This window comes from Puma concolor, chromosome B3 (genome assembly GCF_028749965.1).
Source record: "Puma concolor isolate L17-30 chromosome B3, mPumCon1.1.hap2, whole genome shotgun sequence".
Classification (NCBI taxonomy): Eukaryota; Metazoa; Chordata; class Mammalia; order Carnivora; family Felidae; genus Puma; species Puma concolor.
The window spans coordinates 5356689-5378348 of record NC_141672.1 but is presented as its reverse complement, the minus strand read 5'-3'; the positions used below and the strand labels follow the sequence as shown (position 1 = coordinate 5378348).

The window sequence follows — 21660 nt, the reverse complement described above, 5'->3', positions numbered from 1 at the left end:
CTGGGGCAGGTGGTAACAGGGTGGCGGCGACTAAACGGCTAGGTGGGAGGTCCACGGGGGAGGGCAGGCTCAAACTGTGGATCGTAATCGGCCCAGGTCTGAGCACTCACCCCATTAGTAGTGGAGTAAGTAGCTGAGAAAGAGAAAGAAAACAAGGAAGGGAGAATGAATGGAAGGAAGGAAGGAAGGAGAGAGGGAAGGAGGGAGGAAGGGAGGGGGAGGAAGGAAGGAAGGGGGAGGAAGGAAGGGACAGGAAGGAAGGAAGGAAGGGAAGGAGGGAGAGAGGAAAGGAGGGAGGAAGGAAGGAGGGAGGAAGGAAGGAAGGGAGGCAGGCAGGCACCATGACGCTGCAGGGGCAGGGACCATTTGCATGTGGCATTAGGATTCAGGGGTCCCTGGCAACTGAGCGCCAAAGATCAAGAGAGCCAAGAAGGGAGAGAGACAGAGAGAAACGATGGAAACCGGCTGGGGAGGTGGGGGGACCGTTGACTATAGATGATCACGTGTCCAGTTAGGCGCACCTGTCATCCAGGAGCAGAAAAAGAGTTACTTAACTGGGGAGAAGGACCTGATGGATGTGTGGACATTTGAAGGAAGGAGCGAAGGAGAAGAGAGATTTGCACTGACTGACGAGGAGGGTCCTGATCTCTGAAAGAATGAAAGGCAGTAAGAAAGATCAGAAGGGTGGAAGACAGAAACCAATCAAGATGGGGGGGGGTGGGGGTGAGAATCAAAATTAAAAAAAAAAAAACCAGATTCAACAGTGAAGTCTATGAGAGGGGACTGGTTTAGCACCAACCGCCCACATTAGTTCAACTCTGGGGCCCCAGAGTTTATAGATAATAAAACCAATACCATAGATACAAGACTGAACGTGGCCCATGAACGAAAAGTGAATACGCACATAGGTACACGAGAGAGAGTGCCATGCCTGACAAAAGCACGAGCGGGCACCGGGGGCCCGGAATAGTGACGGATTCGAAACTGGACTCCTGACGTTGTTAAATAAACCCTAAACCAGATCACCAGCTCGAGGAATTAACGAGCAAAAAGCAGCCCCACACGGACAGCGCGGCGAAGGCCCCGGGAGCCACAGATGATGGTTAATCCAATTCTGTGCACCTGAGGTCCATAAATAAAAGAATGAATATTGAAATAGAAGGGTGACAGAATGAGTGGACGCAGGAACGACTGAATTGTGAATGGAGATGCCTGCAGCAGCCAGGGAGAGGGGGCTACCCTTTGGGGCTGTCAGTCATCCGACTCCAGGCCCCCGAGGCCCCTGAGAGCGACAAGAGAGAGAGGAGGAGAGTGGAAGGAGGATCCGTGAACGGTGCCGGGGGTGTGTCTGAAGGGACAGGCTCTGTTAGGCGTGGTGGTCAGGCGGTCCTCGCACCGAAAGGCCGACGAGATGGACCAGTCCCAGTTTCTAGAGCGAGGCAAGTAGAGAGGAAAAAATAGCAAAGGAGGAAAAAGGGAAGATAATGCACATTAAAACGATCGCAGTGACCGATGGAGAGAAGAGAGAGGTGGTCCAATCAGGGCTCAGGATTAGGTGACGTACCCCCTCCTTCGATAGACAGATGCATTACAGCCTTCGGAGACTAATAGAAGACCAAGGAGACAGCCCACAGGCAAGGCTGCATGTCCCTGCACTGTCCTAAGGTATACGCAGTGGGGGCCCACGACTGCAAGAATAAATACCCAAGTGTCAACGGGGACTCAATGCCAGGCACGTGCACACACACGGGCAGGCAGGGCGCTTGGTGTGCACGGATGGGGCCTTGACTGGTGGGCTCTCTCGCGGGGGGACCAGGAATCGAAGGAAGAGTCAACACGGAGGGGATGGTGGGACGGGGGCTCTTCCTCCTGTGGGGAGGAGCGACAGCAAGCTGGGAAGGTGAGATCTGGGGCGAAATAAAAGAAGGGAATAGGGGACAAGGAGGCTGGGTGAACACATGAACAGGGCTGGGAAGAGAGGTCTGCGGGACCGAGGCTCCGATTAGATCGCAGCCGCGCTGTGAATGCCCATAGACCAGGGAGTCAGGTGTAAAGGGATGAACGGAGGAGGAGCTGGAAGGGAGGACGGAAGGACGGACGGACGGACGCACGGACGGATGGACGGAGGAGGGAGGGAGGGAGGGGCCTTCCTTCCAGCCACACGAGAGGGTATGAGCTCTTGGCATGCTGTGTCCTTGGTGCACGCACTTCACCCGGCAGGGGGGGGCTGGCTCGGGGGTCCCTGGCCGCGGAGTGCCATTGCGGTATCCTGGCTGCGTGGGCCATTCGACCTCATCTCTCTCATCCTCAGTTTCCCCACCCGTGAACTTCGAAGGCCATCAGCTTCCTGCTTGGATTGACTGGGGGGGCACATGCTCTCCCACCCGTGGGCAGCGCCCTGTCCAGAGCCCTGGGCAGGCGGGAGGGCCCAGGCCCTGGCCCCTGCAGAATGTTGTGTGAACAAGGGGTGTGGGACCAGGTGGGTGTCTTGGCCCCTCCCCGGGCTGGGTCACCTGTGAGGGAGGCTTTTCCCGCCAGGGGGCAGCAGAGGGCAAGGGAGCAGGAGGCCCCGGGGCCAGTGGGCCCTGTCTCCCGACCACGCTGGGTGTGGCGCCACTCACATCCGAGGGGCTGTGTGGGTTAGAAAGTGGCCAGGAGTGCCCGAGAAAGGTGACCCCGGAGCCCAGTGACCCAGGCGCCCAGAGGCAGATCACCAGAAACCTTGTTCATGCAACTTTCTGAAATGAGCCCGGGTGCCCTCCGGCCCGGTCGGCTGTGGGGCGGGCCGCCTGCCCTTCTCACCTGGGGGTCTCAGGCAGGTGCACCTCAGCCCGGGGTTGCAGAAGTGGGCCCCGGGTCCCGGCCCCCTTGACATGGCATCCCCAGAGCCCGTTTCAAGGCCTTACTGTCTTCTCGACTGTTTTCCGATGTACTCTGTATTTCGGCAAATACCGCTCTTGCCTTGTGTGTTGCACTGTCTTCCCTCCTCCCGACCTGCCCCGCCCCTCTCCCCCCCCCCCCCCCCCCCCCGCGGGCCGTGGCAGGTCTGGAGGGTTGTGTCCTGACGTTCCCAAGCCCAGGGACTCCCTGGATCTGTCTAGTCTTTCTCTGTAGTGGACAGGATTTGTGCAGTCGCGTGTTGTGTGCTTGTGTTTGTCTGTAAAATCTAGAACCAAAGTCCTCCTCAACCTCTCAGTTCCTATTTGGGACACTAAAACAAAATGTGCCCTGACCGGGAGGAGCCATCCCCACCGGAGCCAGGATGCGTGGCCGGGAGCACGCGGGACCCGCAGGAGCCGGGCGGGGGCGGGGCTGGCGTTAGGTCTGGTGGGCAGGTTGGGCTGCTTATGCCCGGAGTGACTTTGGCCCCCAGGGTGGGAACAGGGAGCTAGCCCGTCGCAGGTGCCAGCTGGGGCCGCTCCTGCTGAAGGTGCTCACCTAGGGCCGTGGCGTGGGGGGCACAGGACTCAAAGCCGTAAGGTCTGAGACGGGATGGGAGGACGGAGTGAGGGGGACGGGGGCCACTTCCACGCTTCAGTGTGGCCCCACATGGGTGATGGAAGACATGGAATTCACGTGTCAGGAGCCACCCTTCTCTGCCTCCAGTACCACGTGTCTGGGCCTCATGGGCCTACGTGATGGGGCTGCAGGCCTCTGCTCTCCTCCTCTTTAGGAATCTGGAGGCTCCAGGCTCTGCCTCGGCCCGCCTGATGCCTAGGGCGGGATGCACTTGCTACCCTGAGGCACTTGCTAAGACAGGGTCCCCAAAGAGCTCCCCTAAGCAGCCCAGGAGTCGCCCTGCAGACCAGGATGGGGGTGGGAGGGGCCCAGAGCAAGAAGAACCCCTTTTCAAAACAAATTTTTTTAATGTTTATTTATTTCGAGAGAGAGAGACGAGAGAGAGAGAGAGACAGACAGACAGAGCACGAGTGGGGAAGGGGCAGAGAGAGAGGGAGACACAGAATCCGAAGCAGGCTCCCGGCTCCGAGCTGGCAGCACAGAGCCCGACGCGGGGCGTGAACCCATGAACCACGAGATCATGACCTGAGCTGAAATCAGAAGCTTAACCGACTGAGCCACCCAGGCGCCCCAAGAAAAATTCTTGTGTGGTTACTTTAAAAGTCAGCTGAGGCTCAGGAAGAGCTCCACATGTTGGGTCCGCAGTGGGGAAGAGGAGGGAGCCACAGCCAAACTCCCAGAGGGAACACGGTGAACGGGAGCAGACCTCCAGGAGCTGGCTGGAAGTGGGCCAATGGGAGGAGCTCCAGGGAGACCCGCTGGTTTCCCCGCTGGTTGTGGGCTGGGATCCAGTGGATTCTCTGTCTTCTCGGGAATGCAGAGGGCATGGGGGTCATCAGGTCAGGACGCTCAGAGTCTTTGGCTCTTAGAGGAGTCTTAAATCCGGAGCTCTAAGGGTCTTCAGTTCCGGGATGCTGAGATTCAGGACAGGGCTCGCTCCCCACCACGGCCGCAGAAGCCAGAGTGGGACTCCCGGGGCCCCTCGGGTTTTGTCCTGACCCACCCATGAGGTCCGAGTTGGGATCTCAGTGCTCCTCTCTGATCAGGGCCTGTCTTAAATGTGTGTGTTTCTTTCCTAATAACTTACTAAAACAAGGACAAATTTTCTCTCTTGGACTTTGACCTTCGCATGCGCTCCGTGCACAAATCCTTCCCCTGGTGACACCAGGAACTCTCCTTAGATTCCTCTGTGACTCCCAACTCCCTCCTCGGGAAGCTCGGCCTCAGGGCTGGCCTTCCAGAGGCCGGAGGCTGGGCTTCTGGGGCAGACAGGCCAAGGCCTCCTTTGTGTTCCTAATGTCAATGGTGTGGATGTCACATGACCTAGAGCAGGAGGTCACCCATCACGCTGACACATCACCCTGCTATTTTCTCGCCCTTCAAATTCTTGTCTATGGGCATACTTTTTTTTTAAATGGACATCTTTTTTTTTTTTCTTTAAATAAGCATCCAGTTTTGAAACCTTGCCTTCTTCACCACATACATCCTACGTTTTCCATTCAATATTTTGTCATCAGTGTTTAGTTTTTTCCGTAAAAAAAAAAAAAAAAAAAATTGCCTCACTGGCTGCGTTGTGTCCCATCGAGGTTATACCCTCATTACATCATTCGCAATGCCAACCTGCTATCGTTATGTGTAACTCACCTTTTTTTTTTTAATCCTAATGTTACGAATTACACCACAGCGAATGGCTTTGCATACCCACTCTTTCATCCTTACAAATTACTTTCCTTCACCCAGAAATGACCATTGCTTCATGACATGCTGGTTTCTCCTGCTAGACTGTGAGCCCCTTAAGGGCAAGGAGTTTGTCGGATTGATCTTTGTACCTCCAGAGCCCTACGTGTTGTAGATGGTGTGGGGATGCTTGTTGGGTGAGAAGATGGATGGATGGCTACATGGGTGGCGAATGAATGAATGAATGAATGAATGAACGAACGAACGAATGACTTTACTAGGGCTGAGCTTCTTAAACGGAAGGCCAGGGGTTTTGTATGGATATTGACTAATTTCCAAAGGCTTATAGCATTTTACCATGTCCAGCGATGTATTAGCATTTTGTAATCTCTGTCAAAAAGTGTTTTTCTGTCATTTGAACTTGCATTGCTTTGATTACTAATGAAGGTTGAGCGTTTTCACATATATCTGTTAACCGATTGCACTTTATCTTCTGTGAACTGTTTGTCCAAGTCCATTGGGTCATGGCTTTCTGATGAGATCGGTCAAGGGTGGAATGGGTGACCTTAGGATATAGTGAGCCCTCCGTCACTGGAGGCATCCAAGGGGCAGGCCAGGCAGACACTCGGTGAGGGTAGTTTTAAGGAGATTCAAATAGCAGCTGTGGGGTTTGTCTAGACGGCCTTTCAGGTCTCTCGGACCAGGATTTGCTTCTCCCCGGAAATGGGTGGAGGGGACATTTTCCATTTGGCAGCCTGGCAACATTTAAGGTCACGTTCCCTGGGTGGGTTCATGCATTTATGATTTATAAACTCTAAACCGCACCCTCTGTAACTCTTGCGGGACAGGAATATCTCTTTGAGCCTCCGAGGTGCAGGTAGCCGTGCCCAGCATCTCGTGTAGTTAGCTGGTGACTTCCCGCCAGCCCTGTCACCCACCCCCGTTTCACCTTGAGAAGCCAGCCCCCTGGACCGCCATTTCCCACCTCTTGGGGAATCGGCAGGGGCCATCCGCTGCCCTTTGCATTCCCAGTGTCCTCCAACACGTGAGCAAATTGCCCCGAGGCCTCGATTGATGGGATGAATCGGATCGGGACTGGTGGAGAATCCCCTTTGGTTTTCTTCAATGGGGCAATCAAATTCCACGAGGCAAGGAGCAGAATGGACCCTACTCTTCCAGGGTTTCCCCTCGTGTTCCACCACAGACTAACCGGGGCTCAAAGGTCATCGAGGCCACCCGGGGAGGGGGTGCCGCCCACGGAGGGCTTGCCCTACTTTTCTAGAACACCCTCTGCCCCCAGCAGGGAGCTGCTTCCTCCCACTGAGCCCTCTACTATAGCACTGAGCGCTGTTTGCCTGTGTCAGAATTAACTCACGCACGTGTCTGCCCCAGCATCGAGGCTTGGGAGGCCAGCGATGGCTTCCGGCACTAGTCTAGTCCATCCGTCCATCCATCTGCGCATTTGGCCTCCATTTCTTGCCCTGGTGCTTCGGCCTCTCTCTCCCCTGAAAGCAAACCTTTTCATTTTGGGTGGGCTGTGTAGTGCCATGGGCTGTGGTCATGAAGCGAACGCCCTTATTACAGCTTTCTCGTCCGGGGTCACTGCTCTGAGCACGTCCCAGCTGGACTCATCTGCCACTGTCACCCACACGGCTTCTGTCCCCATGGCGCTTTCCCAGGCATCACACACCGCGACGCGGATCCAGGGCCAGGGTCCGAGAGGGCCCTCCCCCCCCCCCTCCGCCCCCCCGCCCCCCGTGAGCCGAGGCCGCCCTGCCTGGTGCATGGTCCCTGCCATGAGCTTTGCTTCCAGCCTTTCTGCTTCCTCCACCAGACGGCACTGGTTGTAATTCACCCCTCCATTTCTCCATTCCTTCATTCCTTCACGGTCGACAAACATTTTTTAAAGTGAGCTAGTGCTATAGTAGAGCTGGTTCCCAAGGATGCGTCCCCGCACCTCTTTCGGAAAGAAAAGACGAGCCCCCGTCCGCCAGGGACTGCCTTTGCGTGCCAGCAAAAGGCGTGACCCTCCCGGTTCAGCTCCTGCTTCTAGATTCGAGTTCCGTCGGAAGTTTGATTGCCCTCTCCGACTTTGTTCCTCACAAAACTAGGTTGATTAGTAATCAGCAAACTGTGTCCCCGGGTGTTCAGAAATCACAACCCGTGCCCTCAAGAGGCCAGAGTGACGCCTGGGGGGTCTGAGATGAATGGCTGCTTCCGGCCGTGACAGGCTTTCATGTCATCAGGACACCCCGAACTTGCACGGTAATGATCCTAGAGCCGTTCCTGTCCCTTTCAAGATTAGTTAATGCTGGGCTCTATTTAGAGGAACCCCGGGGAGATGATTGTTCATGTGGGTGACAAGGATCATGCCCCGTGCGGGGGGTCTGCACAGAATTATCCACCGGCAGACCTGGGCATCCGAGGCGCACGGCACTTTGCAGACCCTGGACGTGGCCCTGAGCATCCACGCGGGTCCCGGGCCGGGCGGGACCCCTCCCCCACTTTAGCTCACTGCTGCCTGTGTGGGACAAGGCGTAGGTCTCGGGGTCTCTGCCTAGAATTCTGCCGTTTATTCACTGCATCAGAGCGTGGGCGTAGAGGGCAGAGCCAGGACCCTGGAGCTGGACAAACGTGTGTGGTTTAAACTGACAGTGACAGCGCGAGTCTGTCTTCCGGGGGGACTGTGGCACCCACGTCGCAGGGCTGTAACCAGGACTTGGAGCTGGGGTTCTGAACAGGCGGTGCGCGTGCCCCCGGGGGCTGCTGGGGGTGGAGCGAAAGGCCAGGAGGGGTGGCCCGATTCGGCAGGTTTAGTGGGAAGTCGTTTCGCCCAGACAGTCAGGGGTACGCTGTGGGATAGCATGCCAAATTTGTATGACACTGTAAGATGAGACGGGAGTAATTTTGGCAGGAAACTTTATGCCGGGGGGACGGGGGCCTTTTTGGGCGTCCCCCCCGAGCCCCCCCCGGGGTACGCGTTCACGCTCACCTCTGTAAAAGGTTGGAAGCACCCTCTGTGTCTTGCCTACCGCTGTGTCTGGCCTGTGGGCGGCACTCACACACCTCTCTCCCCGAGAGACCTCTCCTGGCAGCGTCCTCCCCCCAAAACATTAGGCGCCAGCCATCAAAGACGTTGCACATCCCCATCCCGATGTCCCCTCTCTCAATTAACAACCTCTGGGCTCAAATGCCAGCAGCCTGGGTGCTTAACACAGTACCAAGCCAGTGGTAGGGGGGGCGCCTTCCACACTTGTTGAACGGGTACGTGGGTGAACGGTCAACTCATGAATTGTAACCAAATGCAAGTGGCAGATGTTAAAACCTTTACTAAGAGTTTGTATTTCACTCCTGATTAACCTGTTAACAATCTCTGTGTTGTATCTCACGGACTTTTTTATATGACGTGTGCTGTTCGAACACCAGGATTCTCATTTTGGGTGTCGTGCGATGAAACTTGAGCCGTCTGTGTCTCGTGTTAGAAATTAGAACACGGCAGGCCCCGGGGCCACTTAACTAACTAACTGTGCGGGGCTGGGCAAGCCCCTTCTCCTCGCCGACCCTCGGTCTCCTTTTCTCTGATGGGTCGCCAGAAAAACTTAACCTCACTGGGTTGTGGTGAGGCCACGGGCGGGGTCGGCTCCCACAGGGCGAATCTAACGCTGGCTCTCACTGAGAATGGCTGTGTGCCGGGGGTTGTCTCGAAAGTTCCAGGGGAGCTTTTGCTGGTTCCGGGTGCGTAAGGAGTCGGCATCGACCTTATGCTCAGGTTGTGTTTCAAGGGTCAATGGAACGTGTAAGACAGAGGCTGAGCGGTCTGCAGGCATTTGGCGAGTTAACCGGGGGGGGGGGGGGGGGGGGGGTAAATACTGGCTTCGTTAATGAGAGACGGCTTTTTTCCTTCCTCGGAGCCTCCCCACCCCCACCCGCCCCCACCCTCTGCATCCTGGCTGCTGCTTCTCACATGGAGGTTGAAGCTGGCTGGGGTAACTACTTGGGGTTTGTTCTGCCTCTGGGTGCCGTGTCCACAGACGACTGTGTGTGCCCCGGGTTCAGTTTGCTAGGCAGGAAGAGGCGGGATGGTTTAGAGGGAGTGTGGAGAAGGGCTTCTGGGCAACATCCTTGGGGATTAAAACTCCTTCTTCGGCCCTTTAGGGGAAGGGCCCGTGTGCCTGATTTCCTCACGCCCCTCTTCCTTCTTTCCCTGGCTGTAAGGTGAAGAGAGTAGTCTGTGGTCTCATCTGTGGGCCTGGAACCAAGTTAGGGCAGGACTGTTAGACCCATCCGCTGCAAGCTTCCTGCTTTTTGGGGGTTTATAGATGGGCCTGGTTTATAGATGGTTTATAGATGAGGGAGCTGAGATTCAGGCACGGCTGGGTGTCAGAGCCAGGACTGAACGGTCTCCCATGAGAAGCCGTGTTCTTTCGACCCCGCCAGCCAAGCTCTCCCAGTAACGGTGGCTGGGTGGGTCCCTGTCCCCACCGTGTGCCTGGCCGTGCTCCGGCAGGGGTCATAGTCGTCCAGAGCTCAGTCGGGTCCACGTTGGATGTGGAAGCGTGGTCGCATTAGATAAGATATTAGGGGTCATTCGGGGTTGGGGGGGGTCTCTTCAGGAGACCCCTGAGTTCTTTTCCTGGCCCTGGTCTCAGGCGTGTGGGGGGGGGGGTAGCATCTTGCTCTGTCCTCCCCAGATGGCATCCCAGGTGGGTTCGAGTTCTGCGCCCCCCCGCCTCTCTCCTGCCTGGGCCTCCCCTTCTTTCTGCCTCCGGCTTTTACAGCCTCAGTGGGCAGGCCCTGGCCTCTACGTGGCCAACTCTCCCGTCAACCTGGCCACTTCCTGCACCAGCCTGAGCTTTTATCGTGATGTCTGGTCCCCACACCTGGGCAGCCATCATACCTGCCACCAGGAACACTGGCACAGACTCTCTGATGACTCCCTTCCCTCGGGCTTTGCTGGGGGCCCCTTGCAGTGTGGCTGTATGGACATCCCATGTCCTGGAGAACTTGCCGGAGCGGAGGGGGCCTTGCCTTGGTGCTCCCAAGGGGCCCCCTGGGAGGCACAGGTAGCTAGGGCCCTGTCCCCAGGGGACTGTGAGTCTGTGTTTAGGCATCTGCTCCGCGATGGGCCTCAGGCTTCTGGAAGCTTAGGCCAGGGTGAGGGACTCTCTCAGGTGCCCAATGTTTTCACGTCGCCTTCCCCTTGAAATGGGCACAGGGCTGGGGACCCCGTTTCCCGAGGGCAGGCAGGGTAGAGACCCCACTTCCCAAGGACAGGGGAGAAAGCGGAGGGTCAGTGGGGTCATAGCCCCCACGCTGTACTTGAACCCCATCCCTTATTCTGAGATCTGTGCTTCTGTGACCCTTTACAGCACTGTTTCCTGTGCTAGTAGGAGCCTGATAGATGTTCACGGACTGATGAGGTGGGGTTTTTAATGGTCGTGAAGAACTGAATTGACTGTTGGCTGATGTGCAAGTCGAATCCACATGTGTTCCTTTAAGAGGAAAGTGCGTTTTCTTGGCAAAGCTTCTTTAGGACAAATCTTGAGGGTCTCGGCCTATGTGGGGTGGGGGTGGGGGCTCACCCTAGGGGCAGGTGCGGCTCAGAGGGCAGCCACGGGGGGTGGGGGTCCCTTCGGACGGAAATGTCTATCTTTTGCACATTTTTGGAAGTATTTATGTCTAGAATAAATCTTCATCTAGGCCGAAGTGTTGTCGTTTGTGTTGTGGCCCGGGTGATTTTGATAATATAGCATTTGGTAATTCCCAGGTGGGGGGCACGCCCTGGTCACGCCCACACCCTCTCTGTGGCTGGCTGTGCGCCCCGGGGGTGTGGAGGTCTTCACCTGAAACGTCTTCGTCCCCGCCATTGACGTTAATTAACCCGTCAGGCCCATGCCAAGTCTGAGATGCAGCCGAGGGCACCCGAAAACCTTGGGGGTGGATTGGACCCCAGACCTTGAGTCTTTTCACCTGCTGTCACCCCGAAGCACAGTACACGGGCACAAGTCAAGGCATGGGGCTCTGGGGGGTCTTGCTCTTTCGAATTCTGGTCCTGATGTCACCGTTGGCCAGCGTAGTGGCCTTGGGCAGGTTACTTGAACCACCCGAGCCTTGGTTTTCCCACCTGTAGAACGGGTACTTCATGACAATGTGCGTTCAGAGAACGCTGGTGAGCACTGAGAACGCGGGCTGCATACCCTGCTGTACCCCGTGTGCTGGCCCTGAGAATCAGGGTCTGGGTTCGAGGCCACCCTAGTGCCTGCGTGTGTGCAGCCTGGCTGAGTTGGCTCACCTGTAACCTGGAAACAATCACGTTTACCTGGCACGGTTATTGTGGGGTTCAATGAGACTGTTGATGTGAAAATAAATGCTTTGTTACCTGGCACACAGGGGGCCTCACTCCTCGCCCTCCCGGTGGGCCCTGGGTGTGGGCACTGGTCGCAGACGCCCCGTGCTCCCGGGAACCGTAGCAGCCCAAGTGGCTGTCTGGCGGAGCGGAGGGTGTCAGGGAAGCACGCGGCCAGCTCCGGGGAGGCAGTGCGGGAGGGAAGCATTTGCTTTTAAATGCAGAGATTTAACAAGTTCAGAGGGGGCGGGGCTGAGGCCAAAGTCGGGTGTGGGCTGGGGGGGTCGGGGATCAGGGAGAGCTCTTAGAAGCCCCCAGAGGAGGAGGGGGCTGATATTTTATAAACCATCCAAGCGTAACTGGCAGTGGTTTGGACAGGATAGGTGGGGTGGTTTTTAGGAAGGCCACGAGTTCCCGATTCCGGGTTAGTGGGGTGAGAACCTTCAGAGCTTAACGGTGCAGGAGGGCGTCAGGACCAGGGGCGTGCTTCTGGAAATCTCCGCGGGTGGAGGAGGCTGGGGAGGGGGTGATGTGTGGGAGCCCAGGTTGAGGGGGGGCCAGATCGAGGGGCAGGAGCTGGTGACCGGGTGCTTCCCCTGGCCCCCCCCGCCCCCTCCCCCGACGGCCGCTGGGAGCCAGGGCCTTCTCCCGCGTTGTCCAGTGGCATCCGGTCCCGGGTGCCTCTCTCCTCTCCTCAACCCCCACCCCCCACCCCCCGGCCCGCCCGTCTGCATGAGAACTGTTGTCGGCCCTTGAGACCAGGAGCGGGCCCCTTCATCTGCGCCTGTGTCTCTCTCAGCCTCCGCAGCCACGGGGACACCCTGCACGCGTTCCCGCGGGACAGGCCGGACCCAAAGACTCTGGACCGGGGCCGCCCCCTGCGAGGAGGGGCGCGCCCTCCCGGCCTCTCCTTGCCTAGCCACCCGCCCTCTGACTGATGGACATCACTGATCTGAGGCTCAGACGCGTGGGCCGGACCCCTCCCCGCCCCTCACGAGCCCTGAGACTTGGGGGAGCGGAGCCAGCGAGCCTACCTACCTCACAGGGTTGTTGTGAGGAGCGTGTGATGCGGTTTGTTTGGAAGCACCTGACCCGGGACTTGGCTCACCCTGTTGTGCTCTCAATAAATGTGTTTCTTGCCTTAACAAAAAGTGATGGATGTGCTACTAATATGAGGAGGACTGAATGGCGGGTGCCCTGCTGGCTGGGGCCGCCCTCACTCAGGGCGCGTGGCGGGGTGGGGCGGGCAGGGGAGCCAGCTCTGACCCCTGGGAGCCGCCGAGGCCCCGAGGCAAAGCTGGCCCGGTGGGGTCCTGGGATGGATGCGTGTTGGGGTGAACTAACTCGGGCCGGTCCCCCTTCTTCTAACGGTTTCAGGAGGCTGGGTTCTTTTCCAGAAAGGAAGGTGAGGGGGGGTTGCGGAAGAAGTCTGAGCGGAGCGCAGCGTCGGGCTCCCTGGAGCCCCAGAGGGGCGGCCCCAGGCTGCGACTCTTCCTCCCCTCCTCGAGCTCCCAGGGCCCCGCAGGGGCGGGACAGAGCTGTCGCCCTGCTCCGCCCGCCGGGTGAGTGCGCGGCCAGCCCGCGTGTGACCCGGGGCCAACGCTCAGTCCACAGGATGGCTACTGAGCTGAGCGGGGCCCTGAGGAGGCTGCGGAGGGGCCCCTGTCCCCACTGACAGGAGCACGGAGCCTCACGCCTCCGAGGCCCAGCTCAGGAGAGCAGGGCTGTCGGCCAGATGGGGCCAGAGGGGGCGCAAGGGCGAGGGAGCCACGGACCCGAGTCCACGTGGAGTCCCGGGGTCGGCATACCTGGCTTTGCTGGAGCAGACGCCCCGGACACAACACCGGCGGGAAAGGAGAGGCTGAGCTCTGCCACCGCCACCGTCAACACCAAAAGCCACCACCACTGCCACCGCCATCGCCTCCGCCTCCCTCCGCCACCCTCCACCTCTTCCTGCTCCTGCTTCCTGCTTCATCACCTTCTTCTTCCTACGTTCTCCTCCCCCTCTCTCCTCTTCCTCTTTCTCTTCCTTCTCCCCTCCCCCTCCTTCTTCCCCCTCCCCACCCACCCCCACCCCCCGCAGGGAGGTGCCTCGAGAGAACTACAGGCGCGAGTCCCGCCGTGAGGGCATGGGGCTGAGCGTGGCCCTTTGGCAGAACGAAAGAGCCACCTTGGTGCCCGTGGCCGTGTCTCGGCCAAGGAGACTTAACCCGAGTCCCTGATGGAGTTGGAGACACGGATGGTGCTGAGTGATGGTCCAGGCAGCACGGAGACCAGGGGAAGAGGGACTCCAGAGCGTGTCCCACTGAGATGAGTCCATCCCGGCCAAGATGGGGCCGAAGGTCCAGGAGAGTCCTGCCCGTGGTGGGAGCCCCACCCTGCTTCTGATGGAGCTCAGATGTCCATGATGAAGGGCCCCCTTGATGTTCCAGAGCCGAGAGCCCAGCTCCAGCCTCCAGCGAAGCTCCGACGTCCACGATGAAGGGCCCGCTAGATGTCCTAGAGCCAAGACCCCGACTCCAGGCCCAGTGAAGGTGATGCATCCAGAATGAGGGTCCCCTTGATGTTCCAGAGCCAAGACTGCAGCTCCAGCCTCCAATGAAACTCGGATGCCCATGATGAGTGGCCTCTCGATGTTCTAGAGCCAAGACCTCAGCTCCGGCCTTTGATGAAGCTTGGACATCGAGAAGGAGGCTCCCCTTGATGTTCCACAGCTGAGACCCCAGTTCCGGCCTTCGATGAAGCTTAGGCATCCAGAATGAGTGGCCCCTTTGATGTTCCAGAGCCAAGAGTCCAGCTCCAGCCTCTGTTGAAGCTCAGATGTCCCTGTCGAAGGGTCCCCTTGATGTTTCAGAGTTGAAACCCCAGGTCCAGCCTCTGTTGAAGCTCAGACATGCAGAACTGGTGAGAAAGCCTCAGGGCTTTCTTGGACAGGACTTTGCTTGGGCAGCACTGGGGGTCTTGAGACTGGAGATGGCAGAGGAGACCACCCAACGCCTGCAGCACTCCTCCCTAGCTACCCCAGAGGTAGCATTTGGACCCACAAGAAACTGGGTTCCAGATGTATTAGGAGAGATGTGGAGTAGGGACTCCTGGCAAGAGGAAGAGTGTTAGGAAGAGCATGGCGGCCGAAATAATGGATTGTGGGTGTGGCGCTGCCGATGAACTTGCCCATGACAGTGTATCTGTGCGGCAAAGCACCGTTTCATGCTTTTTAGTTGTGCTGGACTCATGGCTGGCTGCACACCAGCCTTGACCCACAGGGCTGCCAAGTTGGCTGGGCCCCGGAATGTAACCCAAGCTCGTTTCTGCGGCTTAGCTCCTCTCCCAGGGGAAGGTGCTAAACGCCCACTCGCCAGACCGGCGTGAAGCCGTGACCTTGGGGCTGGTCAGATCTGATTGCCTCTTTCTAGCAACGGAAGCTCATTGAGGTTGGGACTGAGACAGGGCCGGGCCATCGTGATGGGCGTGAAGACAGCATGGGGGGCAAGGGACGCCTCCAGATACACGGGGACGTGATGACGGCAGCTTCCCACCCAGGGGCAGCTGCCTTCTGGGCTGGGACTGTGCCCCGAGCACCTTGATCGTAGCTGTGGTCCTTCAGGAACTCAGTTGACAGCAGACTGTCCACTAAGCTGAAGAGACATGACAGTTAAAGAAATAAAGCCAAAAATACTGACTTGCTCAGGAACCATAAGGACTTCATGGGTAGTTAGAGTCGAAGCTGTGGAGAGTGTCAACTTTGGGAGGAGAGAAAGAAAGCACAGTATCTGGATGTGTGGACTCTGAGGTCTCTAGACGGGGAGGTTCTGAGAATCTGATGTCATCAGTTATGCTACTGAGACGCAGCTCCAATAATATATCCCAGAAACTGACTTATTTTCTGCAGTTGGAGCCTGCAGGAAAAGGGAACCGCTAGCAAGAGTTCTTGAAAAACACATCCTAACGATGCCAACATCGTTTTGGTGATATTTCCTGGAAATTCATTAGCATTTGGAACTGTGTGCACAAAAACTTCTTTTATGAGTAACTGGAACTCTAGACCTGGGATGGAACGGAGGAGTATTGTCATCTTAGAGGACTGCCCTGCCCCACCCCCAGCCTCTTTTGGCCGAGTTATTTTAGGAGGTTTCCAAGAACAAGCAATTATTAGAATCACTCATTGCTGATTTCCTAGAAGTCCCCACAACAGATTCAAAGCCAAATGCGAACCGGGTGAGCCGGCAGGCTTGCAACGTTTGTGAAGAAATACGGAATCTGCTCTATAAAAAAGTCATCAGCTTCAGGGAGCAAGGCTCAGAGTAGAATTGCAACAGTAGAAATAAGGATGGATGGAACGTCTAGCCCCCAATTTAAGATAGATAAGAGACTATTACACAGACGCCCACCCCCCTGCCCCCGCCCCGGGAAGGTGATCCAGCTCTGGGATGTTTCTGGAGTGTGCTAGGCATTGTGCTGAACTTGCTGCCCCCACCCTCCAAGTCCGAGAAGCCAGACTGCAGGTGCTACCACTGAGGTCTCAGTGTAGACGGCTTCCCTTTGATCAGGGCTAGATGCTCCCCCCTCCCCCGACTGGTCGCCCAGTTAGCTCCCCTCTTTTACAGATGAGGAACTGAGGCCGAGGGAAAGGTTGGCTCCTTGATGTCTGTTAAGACCAGACCTCTCTCTGGAGCTCAAAATTCCCTACCCTAGGCTGCCTCTGGTTGTACTGAGATTCAGGAAGAGCCCTGAAGGCTGAGCGATTGTCTGCAGTCACCCATCAAGAGAGCAGAAGTGGGAAGGCTTGGCACCAGAAGGATCTCCCCCGTCCTTGGGCAGATTGACTGGTGGTCACATCCTCCAGGAGCCCAGCCCCAGTGCCATGCTGGAAGACCAGGCCAGAGGGAGTGGGGACACTCTGGGGAAGGGCGGGGGGTGGGGCAGCAATGGGCCAGGAGGAAGCCCGACTGGGAGTCTAGGGAGCCAGGCCCAGCCACAGTTGGCCCCACCTCTGCCCCTTGGGGCCTCAGTTCCCCCATAATTCACTTTGTCTTCTGCTTAGAGTGGCTCCTGCTGGCAAAGTGGATCAGTGGCAGGGAGGCCAGGAGTTGCTGAGGGATCGGAAAGTCATGGCCTTCTTCCTTCCCCCAGAGGGACCGAGGGCGGGGGGTGGGGGGGTGGGGGGCAGACTGTGCTGCTGCTTCCAGCTCAGCTCTTAGTGGAAGCAGGGAAGGCAGGGGGATGCCTTGGGCTGCAGTTTTCTCCCAGATGACTGCAACTTTCCCTTCTTATTGTTACTGGGGGCTGGAGCGGAGGCAGGGCAGGCGGGCCCTTGGAAAGCTTTCTTCCCGGCTTCGCTCACACGAGGGCTGGTTTTGTGTGCCGGCCTGGCAGCGAGGGTCAGCGCTCCTAACGGTGTCCTCTGGGTACTTCTCAGGAGACAGTTAGGGCTCTTCCCCTCTCTGCGCCCTGCAGTCACATGGGGTCTCAGGGGAGGTGGTCCCCACAGCAGCAGACGCTAGGCCCACCCGTGGGTGGGTGGAGGTCGGTCAGGAGGATGGCTGGGCAGGGCAGTGGGGGCAGGACGGCGGCCGACTGGCCCAAGGAGTCAGGCCAAATTCAAGTCGGAGGTTACTCAATCAGCAGAGGAGGGGGAACCCCACTCCCCAGGGAGGGATTTATTAGGCTGATTTGGTAGCTGTGCATTTTCCAGACGGCCCACAGGCCCATAGCGGCCTTCCTGCAGCCGAGGGGGCTCAATGGACAGAGCACCCCCAGACCTCCAATTGCCCTTGGGTGGGCTGGGCGTGGGGCAGGGCGGGGGCTGGCAGGGTGTTGCGGAACGTTACCTATATACCTGCACTTTACAAAGCACTTTATCTGTTTGCTTGGTTATGGCTGGTGGTGGAATTGAGTGGAAGTGTGCCTGTCAGCGGGCTGGGTGCTCCTGTCAGCCCCCCATGTCATGGTGGAGAGCCTGAACTCAGAGAGGGGCCGGGCCATTCTGGGGATAAGTCCACAGGGGGACGGGCATTCACGCTCGTGGGAGGAGCCATTTCTCTGATGCCATGGCTGGGGGTCTCAGTGCCCAGCAGTCAGAGGACCCCACTGCTGGGGGCAGAGTCCACCCCCCCCCCCCCAGCGTGCCCCAGAGCTGACTTTCTGGGATTGGTCGGCCAGACTGGAACACGCCTCCCTTCGCTTAGAACCGATTGTGACCCCAGAGGGCCAGGCCTTAGCCAACCTGTTCTCACGCCGCCCACGAGAGTGCTGCTTCGAGTTTTTCTGCAGCCTGGGACCCCGATCCAGGGCTTAGCGTGCACCCCTTTATCCCAACTTCTGCACGGCCCCCAGCACCAGGTAGACGCTCTCTTGGTGTTGGGTGACCGCCTCAGGCTAAGCTCAGGTGTGGTCCTGGCCCAGGGAGGGCTCAGTGTGCAGAGGGTCCCTGGCCTGGAGCGGGGGCAGATGTGTGCCTGTGCCTGTTGGTGTGTGCGGGGATCAGGGTGTGTGTGTGTGTGTGTGTGTGCGCGCGCGCGCGTGGGCGTGCGTGCATGCATGTGTGAGCGTGCGCGTGTGCGAGGGTCTGTGCACGTGTGAGAGAGACAGATGGTGGAAAGTGACTGGAAGTGAGAGACAGATTGGGTCTCTCCCTAAGCCTGGACACCCTGAGCAGAGTCCACATCTGCTTCTCCTCCAGACCCACTGCCCGCTGTCACTCCCCACCCCCCGGAGTTGTGTCCACGGCCCATCTGTGTGTCCATTTCTGCCACAGCGAGCAGCCTTGGCCCCCAACCCCTGACCCTTCACTGTGGCCCTCCCCATCGCCTCCTGCCGGCAACGCGGCCGTGGCGCGGAGGGATTTTGATGCCCCTTCTCACCAGCTCTGCCCAGTGGACGTGGTGGGCTTCCCCCTCACAGCTCGCCCCCGCCCCCGGCTCCTGCCCCTGTGGCTGGGGTTCTAACCGGCTCCCCCACAGCACCCTAGACCCCAGCCACCAGGGCAGCTTACAGCGCGCCGTCAGCCTTCTCCTGGATGCAAGGGCGAGAATGAGTTGAGCAGGTGCGGCAGGGTCCTCTGCCCAGCCTCTGCTCCGCGGCTGCCCTGGGGCATCTATCACTGGTGGCGCTGGCCGGGGACCTCAGGACCAGATGGGACCTCCCAGACCTCGGCTGCCGTACCACCCCCTCGACAGAGCCTCGGACCCGGAGGACACCCGTGCCCCCAGATGCTGCAGGATCCAGGTCGGTTCCCTCTGTGCCTCACGGCGTTTCCCCCCCCACCGCCCCACCTCCTCCTCCTCCAGGTGATGCGTCTACCTGAGATGCACCATCCGGACACGGTGACTTGTACCGAAAAGTGCCAAAAATGACGTCGGACTTTGCTTTGTCTGATTGGTTCGCCAGTGAGGTTGAGAGTGGACAAATCGGATGAGCTTGTCAGCAGCCCTGAGCCTTGGACAAATCTGTGTATGTGTGCCACGTGCGACGGATGTTATCTAGCACACGGGGGGTTATGTTTTCACAGCTCTTTAAGCTCGGCGTGAAAACTTTGTTGCCAGTTAAAAAAATGGGCTGGGGGAGGGAGCGGATGGGTGCCTTTCCAGAATTCCTCTATGGGCCGTGCGAGCAAAAATGCTTGCTGATCCCTGTTCCAGGGTGTCCACTGTTCCTCATCGGCAAGGTTCTCGGCCTTGGAGATTGATCTCCGAGCTTTGCACATGGTGGATATTCTGTCACTGGAATGGGCGTGGTGGGGGTGTCGAGCTGGACGCTGGGCTGGGCTGTGGCTGTAAAGGCTCTTGACTCATGTCCCACCTTGGCCTTAGAAGTTTCCAGATCCAGCTGGCGGGTCCTGGGTTCCTCCTCCTTGCCGTCTAGTCTGTTGGGGGTCTATGTCACACATTGGTCACCATGGGCTCCATCGTCCTGGCTCCTATCACCTAGCACTGTTTCACGTCACCTGCGACTCCTGGGTCCCAGGGCCCGGGGACCCTGTGGGCCGGTCATCTCGGGCTCCCATCACCTCCACCTGGCCTCTGTCATCCTGGGCACGGCATCTCCTCTCCATCACTGTGGACCTGGCCATCACCCGTGCATCATCTGCCTCCCCTCCATCATCCTCGCTTCGGGGCTCCCTCTGGCCGCCAGGGCCTTGTACATGGTAGGCTTTCATTCATTCGTTTGCACATTCGGTGAAGGTCTACTGTGTGCCAGGCCCTGTGCCAGGCAGCAAGTAATGGACATTGCCCTTGGGAGCGCACGCCTCGGGGACACGCACGAGAACCGGCGGATGGCGGAGAGACTGGGGCCCGGGCGGCTTGGGGACGTGGGGCAGAGAAGAGGGGCTCTGACCGCAGCGGGGCAGGGGGTGGGGGGCTCAGCCCAGGTCCTGCCGAGTGGGGTCTGGAAGGAGAGGTCACAGGTGCTGTCTCTCATCCCTGCTGGTGGCCGACATCTTGGAAATGGCGCCGGGAACCCAGGCCCTCCCAGCTTGTTCGTGGGGTCCTCGCTCCGAGGCCCCGGCATGGCTCCTTGCACCCTGCGCCCGCCCTCTGCGTCAACCTCCTTGCCGTGGCCTTTGTTGACACCACCCGGTTCTGCCCGGATCCTTGGTTGGTCACGTCTCACCCTTTCCAGAGTCCAGAGTGCTAAACGTCTCACCCTTTCCAGATGGTAAAACCGAGGCTGCCGACTTCCCCGAGTATCAGTTGTCCGCACTCGGGTTAAGGACCGAATTCTGTGTTCTTCCCACCAAAGTTGACAGAGATGAATAAATGAATGACATAAATGAGAGAGGGGAGCGGGATCTTTGCTTCTCGGGGCTCAGCCCTTCAGCCCTGCATCACGTGGAGGAGGGGGAGCTGCAGCGGGGAGGAGGGAGAAGGCTCGGTGCGTGATGGAGTGTTCGTGTTTCTGGGGTGAAGTCGGAAAATGGCGGGCAAGGCAGATGAGTATTTTGGAAAGTGAAAATTTATTCCACTGTGAAACTCTGAGTCGTGGCCTTGCGGCGTGGGGGCCGTCACGGTGTCCTTCCCTCCGGAGCAAGGGGTCCAGGACGGAATTGTTTTGTCTCTTGACTTTAATGCCTGTGTTTGGCCAAGCGTCGGCTATCAAATATCCATTTTGGGCGTGTCTGGGTAGAGCCAGGATCTTGGACCGTCTAGTGTCCCTGGAGACTCTGGGGGTGTTCTGGGGGGAGGGGGCGTGGGCTCGCGGATAGGACGAGGGCTCAGAGGCCCTCAGAGTCTCCTTCGAGGATTGGAGAGGACTCCGTTTTCGAGGGTCTCGTTAACTTGGATCCTCCCTTTGGTAGGTGAACTTCTGTAACTGTCAGGATTGTCCGTGAGCCCCTTACGCTGATTCTGAATCTGCAGGCGTCTTGGGGCGGGGTGGTGCCCTGGGCTCCTGCCATCACCCCAGGGTCACCCCGGGATGCCGACCCTTGGGGAAGGGGGCCGCCCCTCACTGGTGCTCCTGAGGGTGGAAACCGCTCCTGATTCCTGCTCCAACTAATCCCTCCTCCCTCCGGGGTCACACGGACCCCCTCCTCCCTCACCTGTCACGCTCAGCCCCCCCATGTGTCACACTGAGCCCCTCCTCCCTCACCTGTCACACTGAGCCCCCCCTCTCTTAAGTGTCACATTGAGCCTCTCCCTGACCCCCTCACTTCAACCACCTCTTTACTCACATGTCCTGTTAAACCCCTTCCACTCATGTGTCACGCTGAGCCCCTCCCCCATTCCTGTGTCATATGGAGTCCCTCCTCCCCATGTGTCACACTGACCCTCTCTCCAACTCTGTGTCACACTGACCCTCTCTCCAAGTCCTGTGTCACACTGATCCCCTCCCCCATCATGTGTCACACTGAGCCCCCCCATGTGTCAAACTGAACCCCTCCCCCATTCCTGTGTCATATGGAGTCCCTCCCCCACTCATGTGCCACCTAGGTCCCCTCCTTCACACTCGTGTCTTACTGAGGGTCCCCTCACTCTTGTCACACGGACCCCTCCCTCCCTGGAATCACGTGGCCCCCCTCCACCAGCGTGCTATGGCCAACACTGAGCCCTCCTGCACTCACGTGTCACATGGGGTCCTTCCCTTCTCAGCTGTCACACACAACATCCTCCCAACGTGTG

At 58.3% G+C, this 21660-nt stretch overlaps 1 long non-coding RNA gene across 1 annotated transcript in view; it reads left to right on the top strand.

Annotated features, from left to right (window-relative positions):
• LOC147579700 (uncharacterized) overlaps positions 1 to 8584 on the top strand; it is a 156895-nt gene extending 148311 nt beyond the window's left edge. The window contains exon 2 of the long non-coding RNA XR_015252032.1: positions 4037 to 8584. This is a non-coding gene — a long non-coding RNA (uncharacterized LOC147579700). The remainder of the gene's footprint in view (positions 1 to 4036) is intronic.
• The last annotated feature ends 13076 nt before the right edge of the window (positions 8585 to 21660 follow it).